Here is a 10,969-nt window from a genome sequence, read left to right on the forward strand (position 1 = left end):
ACTTCACTTTTTTACATAAAGTCCTGAGAGGACATTTGCCAAGAAAGGTTTCTAAAAGTGTTTATAGTTTGGGCTTTGCCCAAGAAAAAAATATTGAAAGCTCATTTTTTTCTCCTTCCTCCACACTAGTGTTGTTTCATTGGCCTAAACAAGAGGAGAAGGCAGTTGCAAGTTTATATTTGTCTATCTTTGACAATTTTCTCAGTAACTTACTAAGCTTCCTAGCCAGAAGACAAATAATGCGTTTGCCATGTATTTGAATTTAATATGCCTGAAATCATGGAGATGTAAGAAACACACCATGTAATGTATATCTCTCTACACTTCTTCTCTTTTTTTTTTTTTTTTTTTTTTTTTTTTTTTTTTTTTTTTTTTTTTTTTTTTTTTTTTTTTTTTGAGGAAAACAAAAAGAGAGGGAAAGGGCCTATTATAAGATAGGCCTTTTATGAAAAGTTCTGGATAACATAATTGGAATAGAAACAAGGGGGTCCTATAGAAATGTAACATAACAGTATAAAATTACTCTAAAACCTATGGAGCATTATATCTTTTATATGAAGTTTTTTTAGCCATTGTGTAGAATTTAATAGAAAAGGTATCTGAGCTATAGGATGGTAGGAAAAAAAAAAAAAAAAAAAAAAAAGCTGTAGAAAGCATATCGTTTTGTGTTAAATTCCACAGGAGTTTTCCATAAGGGCTGGGCTGTTTCTGAGTGTATCCTGTGCGTGTTTCTTCTCTCTCTTGCTCCTGTGGCGAGCTGAACTTTGGTTTTAGTCTGCAGCACATTCTGAATGCACGAGTAGCCTTTTGTGGGGAAAAAAGAAGATAGTTCTCTGTCTCATTAATCTGCAGATTCATGTGGAAGTCTATGCTGTCTTAAACTTTATTGGCAGGTCACCATGCAGCTGCATGAGCCATTGTGTTTGAGTTCTAAATGGGGACGTACAATAGGCACTGTACCTTCTGGTGTAAAACGTACACAGGAAATCACTTACCACTACCATCAGCAACTGAGGTTTTGTATTATTTCAATGGACTGAGGGCCCTTTTTCAGTGCACCAGGGAGCTAAGAAAGTGTACATAAAGGACAGCATAACAGCATCCTTGCCTGAGTTGGTAGAAATTACTGAAATTACCTTTCTTTTTTTCTTTCCTCGGTGTTGTTGATGATATCCAGGGCAGGTTGATTATGCATGAGCCACAAACACAAGATTAGTGGTATTATGTTAAAAATATTACTTTTAGAAAGCTCGACAGGTCAGATATTTAGAATTCTCAATTGTTCCTACCACAGTATTCAAAACAGAATTTAGGAAGATTGCTGCTGAAGCCAATTTGACTGGAATTGGAAATGACAAAAGGGTCTAAGTTCTTCCAAATCTAGGAAGGAGAAAAAAGTGTCAAAACAGTAATAAACCATAACCGGGTCAACAGGTCCATCCACATGAGAAAACCAGCATTTAACAGAAAGGTCTCTGAAACTTCTGAAGAACAGAAGACTGGTAGGAAAGCATTTTTATGAGAAATAAAATGTGCCTTCCTGTCAGGGAGGAAGGGTGTTGCAGGGTGCTTGAGAAATGGAAAAAAAAGTACCATTAAACCTCGATATGAATAAAGATCAGGTGAGAGAGGATGTCACCCTGTGGCCTTTGGAACTGTATTTCTGCTGCCTCCTGAAATTATGTTTTCCTGAAACAAAGGAACAGTGTTATGGAAAAGTGGGTGCCAGATACTTTAGGAAAATGAGACACAGTGAAGCGGATAAAAGAGACAAAGACAATAGCAATCATATGCAATAAAGTGAAGGCAGCTGAGGTCTGAGACAAAGGTGAATATTCTGAGCCAGCAAGATGACTGAAGCAGGGGAAGGAAGGAGGGAAAGGTGATTCACAATAACATTTGAAAGACATTGGCTTGAATATTTATCAATGTCACAGCAAACTTAGCTTGGCAGCCTTGGTGGCTGACTGTTCTTTCGACGGTTTCCCACTCGTAAGATGACAAACAGGAATGTGGTTCAAAGTACATCTCCTGATGTGAGCCGAATGCCACAGTTCTTAAGCCCACATGCCCATTACACAGGCACTGCTGTGCCATTTTATAGCTTTTCTGTAGACATAGCTGAGGTTTTTGCTCGTATCAACATCCTGGATTCTGGAATGCTGCACGTTTACAGAGGTATGGAGGCAAACATACAGCAGGACATGCAGAAAATTCTGGGCAGCTTCTTCGAGTACCTCACTTGGTCTGAGTCTGTTCGAATTGCTGTGTAGGTCCTGTGCCCTGGTCAGTGACTGGTACATCTTTAGTTGGGAAATAACTAAAGTGTCTGAAGTGACTAAGCCACCTGATTTTTGATGAATACAAAAGTACTGCAGTAATTAATTTTTTTGGCTGATAGTGAAGGTCTAGTTAATAGTGCTTTTGCAAGATTTTCTTCTGCACATACACGATGGTATTCTGAAGTAACTGGTTGCTGAAGGGTAAGATGCAGGGACTATTAAATACCTTAGAGAAGTGCCCAGTGTAATACATTTTGGAGCTCCACTCAATGCTGTATCCCAGCTTACTCCAAGTTAAAACTGCAGCCCAGCTCTTATCTAAAGGCAAGGACAGAGCAAAGGCCATGCTACAAAAAAGGCAAGAAAAGGACCATGGCTGCCCTTGGTGGCATTGGTAAAAGTGGAGTTAACTCCAAATGTCATAGGCTGTAACCAAGGCCAGAATTTGGCTATTTGTTTTGAATCAGTGCTATCAATAAAAGTCTGCCAAAAAAAACCAACTGGTAAATATTAATTTAAACAGAAAAATTGGAAGTCAGTTGCACACTAGGATGCAACGTGGGGCCATTCCATGCTGGCAGTAAGAGGATAATCATGTGAAGTGCCAACAAATACCTGGAAAGCATTACTTCTGTGTGACATCCAATAAAGATGCTGCACACACCCCTACATTTTTCAGCAATTAAATATCTGAAAATGAAAGCGCTCTCTTTCCCCAATTCCCCAACTGCAATGGCCAAAGTACAGCCCAGCAATGCTGCAATAGAAGTTTTTCAGGGTGGCCCCTCTGCACAACAGCTGTTTCTCAGTCTGATAGTAGCATCTCCAACCAGCTGCTTCAGTTTGCTCCTGGCTGTCACTGCTATAGGTTAATAGAAACAGAGGCAAGAGAAGGGCCTAGGCCAGCATAAAGCAGAAATAACAAAATTTTCTGCCAAAAGGGAGTGTGGGATAAGAACTTTAATGGGCAAGCAAACAAAGAATCAGACTGAAGCCTGAGGCGCTTCAGTGTGTTGGCAATAGACACACAGTCCTGGAACAAGTGCAGCCCAGAGTCTAAATTTGAAAAGACTGTGGGGCCTCTGTGCCAATAAAGTTTGGCTCTGTGTATACATGTGTGCATGTATATCTATATCCCCACACCAAATATGTAGTTGTGATAATCGCGTAGTAAATTACAGAGCCATATGATGAACTGCGTGTGCCTTTGACCACCTCACCTGCCCCCTGCCAGCTAATCCATCTCTGTTTGGATTTGCTCTGTCATTACAAACCAAGGCTTTAATCCTGCAAACACTTATGTGTATACTTAACTTTAAGCACTGGAGCAGCCCAGCTGAAAACAAGTTTGGCTGGGTGTAATTTCAGCTTCGACTTTCCGTGTGATCGTAATCCTGCTTTCTACATTCAGTGGCAGCACTTTGGGCTTGTGATTTCTTTTTGCTGGTAGGACAACACCTCTGGCACTTACTGCTGTTATGGTGTGTGCTGAGGATAAATCTGTATTATTCCACTGGCTTCAATTTTGTTACACCAATTTACACCACCTAAGAATCTGCCCTGCTGAGAAAGGAAAGTCAAGAGGATAGCCAGACATAATCTACAAATCTATACTGGGTGAGTGTCAGTCCAAGCATAAAACAAGGGCAGGGTGCAAGCACCAGATTTCTTATCCAGACAAGGTGGAGGGTGCAGATGGATGGTGTTGCTCTACTGTGAAATCTATCCACCCACCCTCATTTCATGAATGTAAGGAAGATCTTGCAGTGCTTCTCCACCTGCTCTCTCATGGCTGGCTTCAGCTCCAGATTTTCTCTCTGTCCCCTTCCATAAACTGTGCAGAAAACAAAGAGAAAGGCAGCAGAGGAGAAATGTAATTTTATACCGCAAAATAACATTCATAAGTCACACAAACACTGAACCCTACGAATAATGGATCTGTCCTTTTGGGACAGTCCTTTCCGTGTCATTGTCTGGTTCTTATGTTGTTGTTCATCTAACTAATTACTGCTTTGAAAGGTATAGTCCTGCTGTCATGCCTAGATTAGCAGCAAGTGTTTGGCCAGCTACTTTCTTGTCACAGTTGATAATTATTTAATGAGTTCTCTTCTTCCCTAGGAAAGCAAGATTGGGATAGAATTGGTCTTATTTTATCACAGTAGCATTGCTGCGCCTGTTGGCAGGTTTGACAGCAACAGTGCTGGATTTCAGCAAGACAGAAGAAGAAGAATTTCCATAAGTAGTTCCTGAATCAATTGGAAGAATTGGGGAAATTAATAGTAATGAGTGAATCTCAATAGATACTTACTCAGTACTGTGGTAGCTGCCAGTCCTTTCCTGCAGCTGTGGCCTTGCTGGAAGCTGGGTGATGCTCTCAGCTAACAGAAGAGCCAGTGTAACTTAGTACAATATGTTGCTGAAATGGGAAACCTAACTTCAGATCCCCAGATTCCTCCATCTGCAGGGGGCCACTGAAGTCAGCCTTTTTTTTCTTTTTTTTTCTTTTTTTTTTTTTCTTTTTTTTTTTTTTTTTTTTTTTCAGTGGATATCTGTTGATAAATAAAGGAGTGTCATCACAGGACCACAAGGACCATTCCTTCAGGTTAGTGGTCTAAAAGAACATTTGGAGCAACAAAGGCTGGTAAAAGAAACTCTCAGTGCTGAGAGCAGGTTAGAACAGCACAGCCAAAGCCTTCTTGTGCGTGCAGCTACCTGGTGCAGTGGGGTGTATTTCAAAAATTCTGTGCCCAGTTATTTTCCCTGCCTGTCAGGAACTTTTCAGGAAAACTTTATATGAAAAACGTTAACTCCTTGAAATCTGATTACAAGAAAAATGTAAAAAAATACCTGATCAAATTGAAGATGTTACATTTTTATTTTAATTTCAAAATATATTTTAATTCAAAATTTTCAAGTCAAAGCAAAACATTTGGGCTAATCTTAAATACTTTAACCCTGTTAGCACTTAACTTCAAGGAAAAATTAAGAAGAAATTTTATTCCATTTCAGGACAAACAGAATGAAAGGTAGACTTTCCCACAAAATGGGAACTAGTTTCAGCTTGCATTTACTGTTTCCCCTCACACTGAGTTGTGTTTTTCTTCCCAAAGCTGTACAAACTTTCTAATTCCTCAAGGCCATAAAGCATGGGGATCTTCTTTTCTTAAGGTTACAGATTAATTTTGAGTTTGAGTGCAGTCCATTCCTTCGTCCTCTCTCTCTCTCCAAAACCTCTCACCTGGGTATGTATGAGGTACAAAGATGGGGTTTTTCTGTCACTTATTTCCTTGGAAATGGCACTGAGTCATCAACTAACCAGCACCAGACAATGCCATGATGTCCTACATTGAAGTGCTTTCTATATGGCCACATCACTCAGGACAGCAGCGGCAGCCAGACAGGGAGGGGTTGGTTTGTCTGAAATAAATGACCTGAGGACTGCTGGTCTCAGCAAACTGCTCCTATGAACAGCAGGAGCAAGTGAACTCTGAAAACATAAGAATTTCTTGTAAAGCAAGCACCCCCAGTAATGATAACATATAAATAATAACAATAACTTACTCAAAGTATGCAAAATGGATGACTGCCTTTAAAAATATATAATATTTTTAATATTAAATCTAATATTTTTCCAAACCAGATGGTTTCTTAGCCACCATATTTTCCAAATTTTCCCATGGCTGTTTTCCATTTTCTTTTTTAACCATAATTCCTGTTTTTAAAATGGTCTAATTCTAAATTTACTAAATCCAGTGGGAAATTCCTATGTTGACTCCAGTGGCTTTTGTATCATGTCAGAAGTATGGAAAGCAGTTGCTTTCTCCTCATACTCACCATCATAAGTTCTGTAAAATGTATCCTGAGATGGTAAACAGAAGTTTTTTCTGGGAAAGCCAATGCAAAAGTAATAAGTGATAAGCATATAGAGGCTGAAAGAGGATTAAAATATTAGTTTAAGTAATCCATGGAAGAAATCATCCTTGGTTTAATTCATGTTCCTGCTAGGAAGTGTGGATTCCTTACCAAGAACTGAAGGCTCTTCTGACTGTGGCACACTGGAACATTCTCTTGAATGAACAAGAAGAAGATCACACAATACGTTCACGGCTACAAACAACACCACTGCTGCAGCTGAGCAATCAGCATTTTCACTTTTTCACAGCAATGTGTCAACTAGTAACGCAGAAGTAATGATTTACTAGCAGTTCTATTGCTAGATTTACCCCAAGTGTAAGATTTATGTGCATTTTTTTGTTCATGTTACTGGAGATGGCACCCCCATAGGCATTGTTTTCTGTTGGCAAGCACATACAACAATTTCTTTGGAGGGGTTTTCTCTCTGCTACTTGAAAAAAAATAGATAATGTTCTGTGCTGGTTTATTTGCAAAAGAATGTGCAAAGTTGCTGAGAAGAGCTACCATGTCAATGAAGTTGGTTGTTTTTGCAGTTAAACACTGGAATTTACCTTTTTCTGTGCACAGGTTGGTATGCAGGGCCACAATTTCCTTGTAGGTGTCATTTTCATTGCAGATAACCAGTTACTGAGTTACTCCTGAAAGGTGAGGGAATTTTGGGTGATTCAATTCTTTCTTTACCTCCCTAACTTGATGTACTCTGTGTTAAACTCACTGCCATCCCAAATGAGGATCATGTCATTAAGGAAAGAGGTTTAACTGGTTAGCTTGAGGTGTCCTAAAATGATATCAAGGATTTGGCTAACCTGTAAGTTACTGAAGTCAGGTAGCAAGGGTGTTCCTATCTCTGACATATCCTTTACCCTTCCTTCCTGCCTCCATGCCTGAGCTATCCCATGATAACTGCAGAAAGGACACAGCCCCGGAAAGGAGCCATTCATGCAAGAAAAGGCACTGAACAAATTCTAAATCCCTTCATCTGGAGAGAGTTTGAATCTGATCTTTACAGTACCTTTCATATGTATACATATTTTCACTATAAGATACAATAAGCTGTGAATGCTCCTGTATCCAGGCGGTGCTAATGAGAGTCTCTCCTGCCTCCTCCAATAAATCTATCCCCTCCTTACCTTCTCTCACTTTTGGTATTACAGCAGAAGCATTTCAGCCTCTTATGGCAGGTCTTGCCAGACACTGTCTGAAGGAAGTTCACCCACTTTAGACATCATAAAATCAAGGGGCAACTGCAGTTTTATAGGGAAAAGAGAACAAGAATCAAAAGTGGTTAGAATGAAACCCTTGTCTGCCTTACACCAGTATGACTCCGAGCAGTATATGTTTTCTCTGTGCAAAAATCAAAAGAAGTTCTGTTTGCAGAAGAAAAAAAGGCAAAAGGGAAGAATTGCTCTGTGGATAAACTAATTAGCAGTGCAAAATGCAAGTGGCAATAATGCCCTTCCAATCAAGGTATTCTCATTTTATTTTGAGCTCAGCGTGCATCTGGTGAGGTTTTAAAGCACTGCACATTTACTCATTTGACAGGGGTGAATGACACAAAGTCAGCATCTTGTGATCAACAGGAAAGGAAAAGAAAAGAAGAACACGAGTTATTCTGATGTCATCTCCCATTGTTATTGTTGTTGTTCCTCCAAATAATGGAATTCTGGAAGCAAGACCATAAATCTCAAAGCTCAGCATTGTCTCATTTAGAGATCAAGGTCCTTGTTGCTGATTGATTCATGCATTTTTCATTTGGCTAGCTAATATCCTTTAAATGGAACAGACACTTAGGCAGTGAAACCGGAGCTATTCTCCCCTCCCCTCAGAGGATTTCATCTATAAGTTAAGAAATTTCTCATGTGATTTTGGTAGAAAGTATACTTTGTGTAAAACAATGAATATTATTTGTCTCAAAAGTCTAACATTAATTTTCTTGGCAATGTGCCTGGTGCCACTGGGCATTGAGAGCACTCAGCTTTTAAGGTTAGATTGTCATACCTTTTTCAAGTTGCATAATACCTAATTCTTTGAATTATCCCATTGGAATGAAGGATTAAGGCATCACTTGAAACTGATAAGAGTATCACAATCTAACCCCTAATGAAATTTGTAGAAGCTGAGTGTCCTCTAGAAGAATGAGTCCATAATCCATATTTTTGTGGATATGTTCTACCTTCATTTGAAATCTTTAGACAGATGCATGGTCACGGCACTGATGTAGCTGCTTATGTTTCACTACACTTTTGATAATTTTAAAGCTGTCTGAGATTGTACAACGAGTACAACCATAGAAAATTGCATTTTCTTCCAAGTTTTAAATGTTAATTTTTCTATAAACAGGATGAAGAATGTATTTCTAAAAATACCTGTTCAGGGATCACAGAACTCACTTTGACATAGGATGAAGAAAGGATACAGACAGATTTGCTCTAAGGAGGTTGTTTTTTTTTTCTTCTTCAGACCCTTAGGTAAATTCCAGTTTATATCAGGTTTATGATAAAAATCTCAATGCCTCGATGAGTGTTGATGTCTTTCCTCTTTGATGTTGCTTCAGTTCTGGCCACAGTTTTCTCAAAAACTCACCTTCCTGGTAAATATTGCAATCTCTCAAGCATTCCTTTGCAGTGGGATTACAGTTATCACAAGTAATATTTTTTCTTACTGCTTTAGATACAAAAGTGGACGCTAAACCTGTACTACCTCCTAAAACATAGCCAAAAAGATATAACCCTTTTCCATTCATGGTTCTGTTGGATTCCCTCTAAAATTGCTTACAATCATAAAATTCCATGTCGTATGGCACAGTGAGTTCTTTTCCCTCAGCACACAATCAGAGCATTGGGATTCCCAAAGGGCCTGAGCTTCCCCTTCCTGAACTGGGCTTTGGGCTCAGGATGACTCCAGAGTGGTCAAAGAGAGGTGGGGACAGAAGTCGTAACAGACTCCTGGTAACCCGTGGAGAATTCTGAAGAAACCCAGGAGTGCCTCCTTTTCCATGGGAGAAGGGACATTGCCTAAATGCCTCCTAAATTCCTGCATTCCTGGATATAACGGGCTGCTGGGAACAGTGCATCAGCAGCTGAGACGTACCCTTGTTTTGCCTGGGAAAAAGATAGAGCAGCAGTGAGGAAAACAGCTGAAAGAACTTTCCATCAGAGTTAACCGAGTCATCAAAAGAGAAATCTGACAAGACAAAGAAAGGAACAATGAGAGGCCTGAATAGTGTGAAGAGGGGATAATAAAATAGAAGGAACTGTGTGAAGTGCTGAAACTGTGTGGCTCTTCCTCGTGGTAAAAAACATCCCAATAAAAAAAAAAAATTAAAATATATTGTTCTGGACTAGAGAAATAACCCATAGTTCTAGGTTATATCCGCAATTAAAGAGAAGGAACATGGCATTTAAGCTGAGAATCAGACGTTTAGAAAAGAACATATCGAACATTCTGCATTATCATTCCAGGCATCGGTCGGGCTCCGAGCTTTACTAGCTGAGGTGGGTTCATCTCCTCATGCTGAGGGAAAAACAGCCGCGGGCAGGGAAAGTTTTCACACCTGAGCAGAGTTCGTACAGCAGCGTTTTCTGAGGGTTCTGAGCAGAAAGAGGGACAAGAGGATCTGACCTGTTTCCTGCTGGGCTGCGAAGGTTGTTTCCTGCACTGTCAGAACATCGCATCTGATGTTGCATCTGTGCTGGTGTTTTGAGAAAGACTGTTATTCTGGTGGATACTGGAAAATAGATTAAATTCTTCTGGAAGCCATGGATATTTTCTGTAAGAATGAAGTGCTAGAGAAGAGTTTTGTGGGGGGTTTTTGTTTGTTTGTTTGTTTTGGGTTTTTTTTTTGTTTTTTTTTTTTCCCACTTTTCTCGTCCCTGAATCTCCTTCAACGTAATTCTCTGAACTTCATTACTAACTTCTCATTTCATTTGTTGATCCTTTCTTTATGCTGAGGAGAAACTGGGGGGTTTCCAGGCCTTAGTTCCACAAATCATTTAAGCACACGTTTAAATGCTTCTCTGTTTGGGCACAGAATTGAAACACCTGCCTTAATCCTGCAAGTACATGTTTAAGTTTACAGCAAATAAGCTGGATAGGTGAATAACAACCTCAGGACTGGATCTAAACCCTGTGGAAACCCTCTGGAAAAGCTCACACTGGCACCAGTAAACCTCTCAGATTACAGCCTCCCTTGCAGAGTTTTGCAATAAGTAGTCCCAGGGGTGTTTTTGGAGGAAGGTAAGGGGCAGAGGGAGAGGGTGGGATGACAGGGAGCCCTGCTGTGGGTGTCAGACCCTGCTGGCCTCCAACACCTGTATTCACTCCTCCCTGCTGCAGCCCTCGGGAGAAACCCTGCAATAACAAATACACCTGTGAAAACACCCTTGGTGTTGTGTTTTCTTGGAGTTACTGTAGCAATAGCAATGTAGCATAAAAGAAAATGCCAAGCTAAGCTCTGTGGGAACCTGCTCTTCCTGGATATCGGTGAGGTAAACATTAATGCTAGTGGTGTCTTTTGGCTTTGGGTGAATTTTTAGATACACCATAGAAACCTGAAGAATCAGCTGCTGCAATTAATAAGATGTAAGGTACGGTAAATTGGTCTTTAAACCTAATTTTCTTGGTCTCCAGCTTTGATATTGTAAATCCTATTCAACAATGTTCTTACATCCTTTACTCCTGAAACTATAGGTCTTTCTGGAGCTTCTGTAACCTGTGCTTTAGACTTTCTGGTCCACCCAAAGGGACTTAAATCCAGGTATTTCTACACAGGT

Source organism: Hirundo rustica, chromosome 3 (genome assembly GCF_015227805.2).
Source record: "Hirundo rustica isolate bHirRus1 chromosome 3, bHirRus1.pri.v3, whole genome shotgun sequence".
In the NCBI taxonomy this organism is placed as follows: Eukaryota; Metazoa; Chordata; class Aves; order Passeriformes; family Hirundinidae; genus Hirundo; species Hirundo rustica.